This window comes from Monodelphis domestica, chromosome 6, assembly GCF_027887165.1.
Source record: "Monodelphis domestica isolate mMonDom1 chromosome 6, mMonDom1.pri, whole genome shotgun sequence".
Taxonomy (NCBI): domain Eukaryota; kingdom Metazoa; phylum Chordata; class Mammalia; order Didelphimorphia; family Didelphidae; genus Monodelphis; species Monodelphis domestica.
The window spans coordinates 233,855,096-233,869,633 of NC_077232.1; the positions used below are offsets into that span (position 1 = coordinate 233,855,096).

At 38.0% G+C, this 14,538-nt stretch overlaps 1 protein-coding gene across 7 annotated transcripts in view; it reads right to left on the reverse strand.

Annotated features, from left to right (window-relative positions):
• Positions 1–14,538, reverse strand: part of SORBS2 (sorbin and SH3 domain containing 2) — a 515,172-nt gene that overhangs the window by 248,510 nt on the left and 252,124 nt on the right. The gene's annotated exons all lie outside the window — the stretch shown is intronic.

A 14,538-nucleotide genomic window follows, 5' to 3' on the forward strand; every position in this document is an offset into this window, starting at 1 on the left:
GATTGAAAGGCGGACCTAAGGAAGGACTGCATTTCAGGCATGGGATACAGTCATTGCAAAAGCATAAAGAGGGGATATGATGGCGATTGTAGACGTGTAATGCTGGGGCATAGCTTTCTTGAAGAGAAGGACATGGAAGAAGAATGAAGAGGTGAAAAGTGACAAGTCTGTGAAGATCTATAAATGTCAAACAGAGGAATTTAGATTTGACCTTTGAATCAATAGAAAGCTACTGGAGTTGTACTTTAGGGAAATCACTGTGTGGAGGCTGGGTTGGTATGGGGAGAGGCTTGAGGGTAACTTAAAATATTGAGTTTGGACAATGCTTTGGAATGAACCTTTCTTCTTTTTTCTAATTACCCTACCCGTAATATTAGAAAAGAGGAAGAAAGAGATGTGAACCATGTCCTCAGAGAACTCCTAATCAAAGGACTCAATATATATAAGAATGGGGACAGTTAGGTGGCATAGCAGATAGGAGATTGGAGATCTTGGGTTCAGAGCCTCAGATACTTCCCAGCTGTATGACCCTGGGCAAGTCACTTAACCCCAGTTACCTAGCTCTTACTGTACTTCTACATGGAACCATTACTTAGTATTGATTCTAAGACAGAAGGTAAGGGTTTAAAATACACACATATACACAATATTAAAAAATGCTTCCAGTTTCTGTGTATGAATTCTACTAGCCAAGTAGAGAGACAGTGATCATTGTAGTGGGGGTAGGGAGTTGTAGAGGTACAGGTGTGGCATTTGGGGTCATTGAGGACTAATGGAGAAAGGCTTCATGGAAAAGAGAGACAATATATGACATGACAAGAAGGAGCTCTGGACTTATTAGAGTCAAAAGACCTGAGTCTGAGTTCCCAGAAGTCTTCAGGCAGAGGATGGAGAACCTCTTGTGGAGGCTGTTAATAAAGAAGATGCCTTTTCAGGTATGAGATGAACTGAACCTATATCCTTGAAGGTCCCTTTTTAACTGATAGTCTATGACTTAGTGATGTATTTGATGGGACCACTCAACTTACAAGGGTCAGCTCTTTTTGAAAAGACTGAAAGTTTCCTTGGAAATTTTGAAATAGAATGTAATTATGCCTCCTAGATGATATCTCTAGAAACAGGCACTGAAGCTTAAGTTACAATGTAAAGAAATAAATGTCTTAAAATCACATAATTTTCCACAGCTCAATTCTATAGTTTCCAAGTAAAAATGAGAAACTCCCGGGGCAGCTGGGTAGCTCAGTGGATTGAGAGCCAGGCATAGAGACAGGAGGTCCTAGGTTCAAATCTGACCTCAGACACTTCCTAGCTGTGTGACCCTGGGCAAGTCACTTGACCCCCATTGCCTAGCCCTTACCACTCTTCTGCCTTGGAGCCAATACACAGTATTGACTCCAAGACGGAAGGTAAGGGTTTAAAAAAAAAAAAAGAGAAACTCCCACAGGACCTGGGTTTGTCATATTCCCTTAGGAGATAGTATATCCACTGCAATCTTTGTTAGTTTAAAGGGTTTATGTGTGGGTTATAATTTCTTGGCTGATGGAATATCAGTTAATGTTCAAAAAATTATAAGAGGCAGGACACTGGGCTTGTTATTTCTTGTTCATCATCAGTCTGTCCTCACCAATTCAGAAGCCTATGAATTTGGACTAATACTAAATGAACTCCAGCATCCTCTTTTGATCAGAAATTCCCATTAATTTTAGAGTTCAGGAACATAATGTATTTAGTGAATATATATATAAATGAAATTTTTCCATATGAAGTATATCAATAAAATGGTTTTGAATGAATTAAAAATATGTGTCAATTTTTCAGAATAATTGCCAAAATTTATCTTTTTAAATTATAATGGCTGTATATTATGACCTTGTCAACAAACTTTATGAACTTAATAATTTTAAACAGCACATTAGAAGCCTCTGGATCATTGCCTAGAAGTTGGGGATTTAAAAATAATTCAGTATTTTTTGGTATTCAGTGTGTGTATGTGTTTAATAATTTGTGTAAGAAAATTCTTTGGCTAATTTCCATACCATCTCTATAAAGGGCCTGATATATTTTTGCAAATAAAAACCTTCATATGAACAATCTCTTGGTGAAGTTAAGTGACACAGGGTAACTGAGGTAGGGGAGAGGGAGGAATCTTGGCACATTTACCAGAGAATGAATTGAATCTTTTGCTGATATACTCCCCCTACCTTACCCCCTCAACACATAGACACACACATCATCAAAACCATCATCGTTGTCATTGTCATAGTCATCATCGTTGTCGTCATCGCCATCATAGTCATCATCATCATCATCATCATCGCCCCTGTCATAGTCATCATCATTGTCATCGTCATCGCTGCCGCTATCATCGTCGCCGTCATCGTCATAGGCATCATCAGCATCGCCGTCGCCACTGCCGTCACATTCAGCATCGTCGTCATCATCACTATCACAGTCATCATCATCAGCATCGACATCGCCGCCGCCATCAGTCAGCATCGTCATTGCCGTCATAGTCATCATCGTTGTCGCCGCCACCTTCATAGTCATCATCATCATCGGCGTCGTTGCCGTCATAGTCATCATCATCATCGGCGTCGTTGCTGTCATAGTCATCATCATCGTTGCCCTCATACTCATCATCATCATCATCATCATCGTCGCCATCATAGTCATCATCATTGTCATTGTTGCCGTCGCCATCATAGTCATTATCATCATCATTGTCGTCGCCTTCATAGTCGTCATCATCGCCACCATTGTTGTCGCCATCGTCGTCGCCATCATCCTTCCACACATCACCCCCACCAACACACAGACACATGTACTCTCACATTAGGGAGGGTCCCCAAACAAGTGCTGTGGGCTTTATACTCACTCTACTGTCTCTTCCCCAATACTCCCTCTTTCTCTTACCCTTGATAATGAAACTTGATAATAACAATGATAGCTGCTAGCATTCATATAGCAACATGGTCAACATTTGCAAAGCATTTTATATACTTTATCTCATCTGAAATTACTAACACAGACTTTACTCCCCTATCCCATACCTCAAATAGTAGCCCATTACTACATGCACCAACAAACATCCACCTGCAGCTTCTATATTTCCTGGTTCTTCTAAATGTGGAAATGCCAGTACAATCAGAACCCATTTTTACTTAGTCCAACAAGAGTGGGAGCTGGAAAGACCACTTTACATGCAAATTGCAGAAACCACACATCTCTTCATTGCCCAACACCCTACCCCCCACCCCGGGAATGGGGACATTCTTCCCTTCCCTTTTATTTTCTTTTTCTTTAAAAAAAAACCTTGGTTTTTTATTAATTTAAAATACTATAAATATTATTCACGTAAAAATGAATAATATGGAAATATGTTTTCAGTGGTTGTAATGTATAACCCAGTTGAATTGCTTGTCAACTCTGGAAGGGAAACAACAAGAATCATGTAACTTCAGAAAAGTTATGTGTAAATTTGTTATTGGAATAAAATAAAGATAAAACTGAAAAATTACAATATTATAAAGGTATGTATGTGAGGGGGAAGAGCACTGATGAATCTATAACACTCATGGACATACCTTACACCATATAGTGACAAGTATTATTTAAATTCTCTTTGCCTCTACTGAAAGATGTGGAGGTTGGAATTAATAGCCTCAAAAGTCCAAGAGGTAATGTGATTGGCCAATCATAGGCTGGGACAATGAATTGGATCCAATGCCTTTTTCAATAGCTACCTTTCCTTCACCCATTACTCCTTAGCACACTTCCACAACTCCGTGCCCCAGATACTGAACAAATTCCCAACCTCAACCCTGATGTCCTACGCCCCTCAGAAATCAAAACCCAGGCAGCTTCAACAGTAAAGGCTACTACACAAGTGCCATTGAGAAAATGTTTCCCATATTGCCCTGTTCCCACACCTCCAGCACTCAGTGCCCAGTGTTGAATCACTTTGATGTGGTGGTAGAGCCCCTTGGAGGGCAGGCTCTGCACTCCTACATCAGCAATCTATTAAAATATTTGCTCAGGTATAACTGACTCAGAGGACAGATCAAGTTTCTTTGAAATTCAGTGTAAAAATGTAATTCATACTAGGAATAGGGATTAGACAATATAACCTCTGATGTTCCTTCTTTTTTTTATTTGAAAATCTTTATTTAATTAATTTAGAATATTTTCCCTTGTTTACATGATTCATGTTCTTTCCCTCCCCTCCTCCCACCCCCATAGCACAATTCCACTGGGTTTTACATGTATCATTGTCTGATGTTCCTTCTAACATTATGATGCTTCCATTTTAATGAATCTATTTTATTTTTTAAATATTTTAATACATTTCGTTTCTCTATGTAATATTTCTACTCCTTTTGAATTCAAGAAACATTAAGGATGTAGCCAGGAAAACAGTATTTGAACTACAAAGCAACCAAAAGTCATTCTTTCCTTAGCAAAACATATTATAATATGTGTACTTTGAAGATGACCTAGCTTACTGAATAACACTTTTTGTATTATTATTCTACCAGTCTGTCTATGAGCTGCCCTGCCTAGCTGGATACAAAACTATTTATAAGTTATATTTCTATAAATTTAATAAATCTTTTCATCCATTTTCACAGATTAAAAAAAAACATATTTGGCAGTACAAACCAAAGCAAAATCTTGAGCTATATTCAAAAGTGGTACTTTCAAGAATAAAAAGGATATATTCTCACCATGCTCTCCCACGTTTGGAAGACCTTTGGAGAACTGTGTCCACTTCCAGACACTTTTTAGAGAGGACACTGATAGGCTGGAGAGCAGCTGAAGGAAAGCAACTAAGATAGTGAAGGACCATAAATCCATGATTTAAGGATGAGCTAAAGGAAATATGGATATCTGGCTTACAGAAGAAAAGATGCAAGGAGACATGTTACTTCTATAATCCTCAGATCTCAAGTTACTTAGGTGACATCTTCAACTGGATGGCCTCTTGGTACCTCAGGCTCAGTACTGAAAGTCAGTCTCATTTGTTTCCCCTCACCTGCCCATCCTTCTAATTTTTACTCTGTTTGCAGCATATATAGTTTGCAGATATAGGGTATAAGTTTTCAGAAGTATTATAAATAATCAACAACTACCTAAAATATTTAAAAATTATTAATGGTCAGAGAGCAGCTAAAAGGCACAGCAGAAAGAGCACCAAGCTTGGAGTCAGGAAGACTAGAGTTCAAGTAAGTCCTCAGACACCTACTAGCCGTGAGCTCCTGGTCCAGTCGCTTAACCCTGATTGCCTCAGTTTCCTTTTCTGTAAAATGAGCTAGAGAAAGAAATGGCAAACCACTCCAGTATCTTTGCCAAGAAAACCCCCAATACTCACAAAGAGTCGAACACAACTAAAACTTAACAAACAATAATGATCAAAGAAATTCCACTCTTTTGATCAAAAGATGTTACAGATCACGTCACTCCCCTGTTCAGACCAGTCAGTTACCTCCTTACTTTCCAAATAAAATTCAAAACTTCCTTGACCAGCCTTCAAAGCTCACTATAATCTAATACTGCTCTCAAGTCTTTCATACAAATCTCTTATATTCTCTCACCAAACTAAATTGCTTTCCCTAATAATCGTTCACTGCCTTTTTGCATTTATCCATAGTGTTTGTTTCCTAGGCCAAAAATATCCTTTCCGTCTCATTCATACTTAAAGCACAACTAGAATTTTAAAACGAAAAACTAAACTTAAACACTAACACTAAAAAATTACTTCCTCATCTGATCCTACCCTTAACTCCAATGTTACTGATCCCAATGAACCCTGTAGATTGCAAATAACACTTCATTTTGCAGTTCTCTACCTTTGTTCATTCATTAGTTTATATTAGCATTATTTGTCCATCTGTCATAACCTCCTACTAGGTGGAAAGCTCCAGCAGGGATTCTTATATGCTTAACTCTTATCTTGAATACCCAAGTGGATTCTGCCAAAATCTAAGTAGACCCCTCATTGAATTATTATAATCTATACTCAATTCACATATTTATTCACTTGGCTTATGTGAGAACTTTCTCCAACACTGGCAGTAGGACAGACATGCTTCTCTGTTTCTACTGTCCATCAATTGCTCTCTGAATTCACATGTATATATCCTAGCTAGAATTTGCCAATTAGTATCATTACACAGAATAGGACCCCAATCAGAATACCAATGGAAATGTGGACACACAGAAAAATAGACTTATCAATGGCTTAGCCTGAGCTCTCTCATCACACCATGCATCATATATCACATACACATACATGGCATCATGTACTATGATAATCCTCTGAAAGTACGTTTTCTGGTAACTATAACTTGCCTTCTTCAACTTTTGCCAATGGGGACAAAAGTATTTTTAAGCAGTAGCAGACAGAGAAAAAGTGGTGCTTCTCAGGACTCAATCCGAATGGCTAATTCTCCGATGGACTCAAAGTCATTAATGAGTTTAAGTTGACTTTCTAGCAATGATTAATTAGAGAAGTATTTATTTACTGAAAGGGCTAGCTAAGAAAAAAGACATAGGGTGCATTCAATTGTCAATGAGTTTTCAATTCGGAACCTCGGAAATACCATAGAATCAACGTAGCTAGAGACACTGAGGTGGCTAGAGAGAATGCCAGGCTTGGAGTTAGGAAGATCTGAGTTGAATTATGGCCACAGACATTGATTAGCCCTCAACTAGTCACTTAACCTTCATTGCCTCAGTTTCCTGATCCATAAAACGAGCTGGAGAAGGAAATGGCAAACCGCTCCAGTATCTGTGCCAAGAAAACCCCAAACGTGTCCAAGAAGAGTTCGACATGATGAACAACAACAAATGGTAGCTAGGGAAGTTATTTTTCTAACTATTTTTACTGACTTTTTGTAACTACATAAAAAGCACTAACTAGGAAAAAACCGATGAAGGCTTATGGAGAAAATTTCCCCTAAGCACTTTCCACATACTCTCCACCAGTTAGGAGTCTGAAAGACACATATAACATCAGTACTTTCTTAATTTCTCATGAACGTGAGACCCAAAGACTGAGAAGCGTAAAGGCTTGGCCACAGGCCCCCTGCCTAAGTGTGGAAGGACGTAACATCCTGCCCTAGTAGCAGCTGTGATGATGACTTACCCTGTTCTTCCTTTTTTCTTATCTATAAAATGAAATGCAGTTCTTCAGCTCCAAGGGTAGGTTAGAAATAGAAATTAATAAAATGACTGGGTCTAAAAACCAGACATTACACAAATGGAAAAGAGTGATCAGGGAACATATTTTCATGGTTACCCTCTTAGTTTTTGTCAGCTGTTAAGTTAGGTTTTTGTTCCAAAGAGCGTAGACTGGGAAATTTCAATGTATATTTTTTGTCCCACTCATCTTAATGAAAGGGGAAAGGTCATGGTTCAAGGTTCCAAGAGAGTTGGGAGCAGATAATCCCTTCTCAGTAACAGAAACTTTAGTTGAGAGATGCCTTCAAATTTGTGAAATGTACTAGGCTAAAAGTAGGAAAAGCTAGCATTTGAAACTGAGTTGGGGAGCAGCTAGGTGGCTTAATGGCTGGTATGCTGGCCCTAGGGTCAGGAAGACCTGAGTTCAAATGTGGCCTCAGATACTTACCAGCTATATGATCCTGGGCAAGTCACTTAATCCTGTTTGCCTCAGTTTTCTCATATGTAAAATGAACTGGAGAAGGAAATGACAAAACTCTCCACTATCTTTGCCAAGCAAAACCCTAAATGGGATCATGAAGGGTTAGGAATATGAAATGAATGAGTAACAACATCCAGTCACAACTTGCCAAGTGTTCTGATGTATACAAGGGCTATTCTAATCTTATTCTTAAAGAAACAACTTGTGCTCTTTTAAAAAAGGATGGGTGGACAAAAAGACTTGTACAAAAATATTCATAGCTGCGCTCTTTGTGGTGGCCAAAAATTGGAAAAGGAGGGGATGCCCTTCAATTGGGGAATGGCTGAACAAATTGTGGTATATGTTGTTGATGGAATACTATTGTGCTAAAAGGAATAATAAAGTGGAGGAATTCCATGGGAACTGGAACAACCTCCAAGAAGTGATGTAGAGCGAGAGGAGCAGAACCAGGAAAACATTGTACACAGAGACTGATACATTGTGGTACAATCAAAGGTAATGGACTTCTCCATTAGTATCAATGCAATGTCCCTGAACAATCTGCAGGGATCTAAAAAATACTACCCACAAGCAGAGGATAAACTGTGGGAGTAAAAACACCGATGAAAAGCAACTGCTTGACTACAGGGTTGGAGGAGATAAGACTGAGGAGAGACTCTAAATGAACACTATAATGCAAATTCCAACAACAGGGAAATGGGTTCGAGTCAAGAACACATGTGATAACCAGTGGAATCATGCGTTGGCTATGGGAGAGGGAAAGGCGGGGGGGGGGGGGGTAAGGGGAGGGGAGGAAAAGAAAACGATCTTTGTTTCCAGTGAATAATGTATGAAAACGACCAAATAAAATAATGTTTAAAAATTTAAAAAAAAAAAGAAAAAAGGATGGGTGGAGAGGAGGAGGAAGAAGAGAGGTGGGAGAGAGAGAGAGGGAGAGAGAGAGAGAGAGAGAGAGAGAGAGACAGACAGAGAGAGAGAGAGAGAGAGAGACAGACAGACAGAGAGAGAGAGAGAGAGACAGACAGACAGACAGAGAGAGAGAGAGAGAGAGAGAGAGAGAGAGAGAGAGAGAGAGAGGGAGGGAGGGAGGGAGAGAGAGATCTTCCTATCTCCTTCAACCTGGAAAATAAATGGCCACTCATTGATTCTGGCATAGTAAAAGATCAAGAGATTGATTGATAAGAATTTCCAACCCAATCCATTAAGCTCTTTCTTATCCAATTTCATATTCCAATTTTTGATCCTTCAGGACACTTTATTTTTCTGTTTCCATTAACTGTGTTTTTTTCTATGCATTTCAATTTGCCTTAATTTAGTTTTCTCCCACCCTCTAGAAGCTGTCCCCTTTCTTTTTGAAGTCTTATTCAATGGTAGCATAAGTGGCTACAGATTTCCTCATGTTGGAATTTAAATGTAACACCTTTGAGTAATGGTCCCCTAATATTACTAGCTTAAGTAATTTTCTATTGGTATGTTTCAGTTCAATTTTTGTTTCCCAGAATTAGTGCCTCCACAATTTAATTTAATGGATCCTGATTTCCCCTAATGTGAGTAGTTCTAGTCCTGTAGATTAAAACCTCTCCTTGTCTTTTGTTTAGGCAATCCTAGGGCATGCTACCCATGGAGGATTTAAGCAGCATTTGGAAGGATGTGCTCTAAGTCTTTAAACATTTCACCAATATTAGTTAAAACTCTGGGCAGGTTTGCCTTTTATCCTTAGACTTCATTCTTACTGATAGTCAACCTTCTTTTCCAATTCCTGATAAGAGCACTCCTTATCTCTAGGATGCTGTAGGCTATCTAGTGCCCTTTGGGTGACTTACAGTTTGGATTTCTTTGTGATTAAGAAGTTACCTCATCAGTCATTTAACATGATCAAGAGAATGATGATATTTAAAGAATGGATTTTGGGAACCTCATGCAACTTAAATCCAATTCCAAATGCAACACTCACAATTTCTTCCTCCCATTCAATTTCAGGTCCTCACTGAAAAACTCTGTAGTGTCTGTCCAAGATATGTTTTTTGGTGGACTAATTTTAGGTCTAAATTTTTTCAATTTAATTTTCTTTCTTTAAAAAAAAATTCTTATCTACCATCCTAAAATCAATACTGTGTATTGGTGCCAAGGCAAAAGAGCAGAAAGTACTAGGCAATGGGCAGGGTTAAGAGACTTGCCCAGGTTCACACAGTTAGGAAATATTTGAAGACAGTTTTGAACCCAGGACCTGTCCTCTCCATGCCTGGTTCTCAGTCCACTAAGCCACCTAGCTGCCCCAAGATGTACTTTTTAAAAGCTCCTTTTTCTTTTCTTGGTTTGGCTACCAAGCCAGTGTCTCAGAGGATGACACTGAAGAGGCCCTGAATGTATTGATCCTTGATACAGGCAGCATATTACCATCCACAAGCAAGAACTCCTAGAGAATTTCACTAGCTCCTGGGCATTCCTTTTCTATTTTATTTTTATGTATGTAGGAAATGTCCCATACCTCTAGCTAATCTATATACTGAGCAAGTTTTTCCTATTCTTTGCCTCATTTAATAATAATGATCAATGAAGAAAATTATCTCTGTGGTTTCATTTCTCAGGAAATCTTGTCATATCTTTGCATGTATATGAAAAGAGACTATCTGGAAGGGAAACCTTCCTCAACTATTTATTCAGAAAGCCACCAGACACTTAGGAGGGTATAAATAAATGCTGATACTATCCCTAGTTCTCAGTCAATCATGTGACTTTAAAGATGTGGTCTCCTAGAGAAAATGATCTCTTTTATCAAAGGTACCCTCAATCTAAGTACAAAAGTCACATATACAAATTTAATGAATATAATTATAATATTATTATTAAAAAGGATAATTGAGAAACTTTGATAACTATTAAGCTGCAATATACCCCTTCTTTCCCATTTCTAAGAAATGTTCAAAGAAAGAGTCCGAAATGTTCCCCCTCCTTCTCTCTGTCTAGCTTCCCTGCTACCTTCAAGTCCCAACAAAAATCCCATCTTCTGCAGAAAACCTTTCTCAATCCTTCATTCTGGAGCATTCCCTCTTTTTAGTTATTTCCAGTTTTTTCTCCATACCTTGTTTGGACAGAGTTGTTTGTATGTTGTTCCTCTCAGTAGATTGTATGTTCTTCACGGGCATGCTATGTCTTCTGCCTTTGGGTTCCCCCGAGCTTTGTACAGTGTCTGACATGTAGCAGGTGCTTAATACTTATTGACTGACTTTAGAATAATTTACAAATGTAGCTAGGATATGTATGACAAAAGTATGAAAGGAGACGAGGTAGGCTTTCACAAATGATGATCTGAAGCAGTCCATAACTTTATAGTGTAATAGAGATTATTTGAGTGATAAATGATAACTAATATCAGAGCTGCCAATCTCCCCCCTCCTTTCCTTCCTTCTTCCTCCCTTCCTCTCTCCTTCCTCCCTTCACCCTCCCTTCTTCCAGTTGATTCCTCTGTTGGTCTCTCTAAATCAACTCAGCGTGAGTTTTATGATGTCTCAAAATACTCTTTCTCTTCTTTAAGATTAAGTAAGGGGTTTATTGGGGAAGAAGGGAAAGATAAGGAAATGAAAGGAAAGGGGCTTGGGGTTTCCCTAACACTAGAATAATTCCTAGGTTGGAGGATGGAGGAATATAGTTCAGATTGGGAAAATTAGTTAACATGTCTGGAAATTCAGTCACTGTAGCACAGCAGAGAAATCAGAGAGAGCTGGACTTTTGTCCTTCTTTCTTTCTGTCCCTAAGCCAAGAGACTCTTCTTCCTTTCTGTCTCAGAGGCAAAAAGACCAAGATTTCAGTTTGTCTCCTCCTTTCTCAAGTCTTTTCTGGTCATCATTACAATTAGAATGTTCTCCTTGAGTGACAGTTCAACAGTCCCAAATATTGCATCTCTCTTGCAGACTTTTCCATTTTCTCTCTTCCACAACATTATAATAGTCATATAATTAACTAAAAATTTTAGAGTATAAAAGTTCATTGTTTAAAATGTGAGTTCATAGGAGAACATTATACACAGAGATTGGCACAATCGAATATAATGCACTTCTCTGCTAGCAGCAATGCAATGATCCAAGACAATTCGGAGGGATCTATGAGAAAGAAAACTATCCACATCCAGAGAAAGAACTGTGGGAATAGAAACACAGAAGAAAAACAACTGCTTGATCACATAGGTAGATGGGGATATGATTGGGGATGTAGACCCTAATACAAATATTAATAATATGGAAATAGGTCTTGATCAATGACATGTAAAACCCAGTGGAATTATGTATTGGCTATAGGAGGGGTGTGGGAGGAGGGGAAAGAAATAACATGAATCATGTAACCATAGAAAAATATTCTAAATTAATTAATTAAGTAAAAGATTTTTAAGACTAAAAAAAGTGGGTTCATAAACACACACAAAGCATTTGATTCTGTAGAATGAAATGTCACCCTAAAGAATTTCATCTAACAAGATCTTGTGTATATATTTTTTAAAAAGTCTACAAATTCCCTTGAAAAGTTCAATCACTTGGATGACCTCTTGATTAAAAATATGAAAGGAATTATGTTTTTACATATATGTATGTGTTCATAATTCCTTTTTGCATATACATACACAGACACACATGTATCTTTGAAACAGGCAAAATGTAGCCAGCACAAGTGGGAAATAATTCAGATACTGAGGAAAACTAGAATAGGAATTATTCTTAGTATTTTTTTTTGCACTAAAACTACCTGATTTAAACAAGTACCAAGAGAAATTATTTATTCCAGATTTACATAGCTACATTTATATATTTTCTTTACTCTTTAATAATGGTTAATGAGAGTTCTGGAAAGAAATATAATAGTTTGGAGAATTCATATCTTTGTAACCTCACTGTGAGTCATAGAACCTTAGAACTAGAAGGGGCCTTAGCTGATGAAAAACAATTTATGCTACTTAAAATAAAGTAGGGTAACATTGACTATATGGCAACTGTCACTAAAATTTGTGGTTCAATCATTTTTTTAGTCATGCTTGTCTCTTCATGACCCCATTTATAGTTATTTTAGTAAAGATACTGGAGTGTTTGGAATTTCCTTTTCCAGTTCATTTTATAGATAAGGAAACAGGCAAAAAGGCAAAGTGCTTGCCCAGGGTCACACAGGAAATGTCTGAGGCTAGATTTGAACTAGGGACCTCTGTCAACAATAAGGCACAGAATCTTAGAATAATTAGATTATAATGAAAAGCATGCACAATGCAGTACAATGGAGATATTTAGAGCCTTAGTCAGTGTTTAACCTAATAAGCACAATGTGCAAAGCACCAAGCTAGGTTGCTACTGAAAAAGGTAAAAATGAAATAGCCTGTGTCCTCAAGGGGTTTACATTCTACTGGAGGGAATTTACATTGCTGGGTATCATGAAAAGTTTTAAAATTTTTTCTTAAAAAAAAAACAAAAAACAAAACCCCAAACCCTTACCTTCCATCTTAGAACCAATACTGTGCATTGGTTGCAAAGCAGAATTGGTAGGGGTTAGGCAATAGGGGTGAGGTGACTTGGTCAGGTCATAAGCTGGGAAGTACCGAAGGCCAAATTTGAACCCAGGATCTCTTAGGTCTAGCTCTCTTCCACTAAGTCAACTAGCTGCCTCATTGAAAGGCACTTGAAATGGTGAGCATGAAGTTACACATAAAATAAAATTAATGATATATTAATAGAAAATGACTGGCTATTGACATGAGAATCATTTCAAAATCAGTGTTCTGTGTGCAATCAAATCACCTCCTGGCTAGCATCCCTCCTGTGTGTATGTATCTACACAACCAATAGTTGCATATTCTCAATAAGATCCCTAAGTGGATTGTCCCTCCTATGATGTATTGCAAACTGTAGGCTTATTTGTGGAGTGCTTTAGAAGTACAAAAGGACAAACAAGGAAAATCCAATTGGATGGCTTCCTTATGTGTAATCAAAAGTTTATTTGACCATTATTTTCTCTCTTAAATTGCTTCACGGTAATAAGGCTTTAATATCAAGGGTTTAAGGAATTTTTGAACCATTGGAACATGGCTTAAATGTTTAAAAGTATGATGGCTTAATACTAAAATGAGGTGGAAGAAGCAGATCACTGCCATCAGCAGGAGGTAGACGAGTCTACATGTGAGTGATTGCTCCCTGGTTCTTCCTAACAGGACTTTGGTCCCCATAAACTTTCATGGTGTGATTCTTAGGAGGAACTAAGCTCTGCAGGAGATAGAAGCAGGTACAGAGACTTCTAACCTTCTACATAAGTATAGAGCCAACATTTGTGCTAATGAAAATTCGTCAGCAAAACTAAAAAATGCACCTATGAATTCCCATTTGGACAATAATGACTGGTATTTAAATAATGCCTTACAGTTCAAAAATCAATTTGCACCATCCTCTGCATACTTCTTTCAACAACTATGGAGTAGCTACTACAGTTACTCTGATCCACATTTTACAGATGGAAAAACTGACAGGTTGAGTGATGTGCCCAAAGGCCAACAATAAAGAAATAGTAGAGGCAAGATTTGAACCCACAGCTTCCCAATTTCAAGTGTAATGCTCCATCCCCTATGTCATGCTGCTCAAGTTTTCCTATCTGTTTTTTTTTTTAATTTATTTATAGGACCTTTGCTCTCTTAGATTTTTCATCTTAAGTTGTTGTAAAAGCATTATATGGGCTTTGGCATGAGAGCTATTTTTGCCATGGCGCTCTAGTTTCCCTAGCACTAAGCCCTAAACCAGATTACAGTCTTGAGAAGATGCCAAACCACTTAGAGTATCTGGAAGTGTTTGAATGCCTGATGGCTTTTTGCTGCCCATATTCCTCAGGCCATCTATATCCACTAAGTTGGGGTT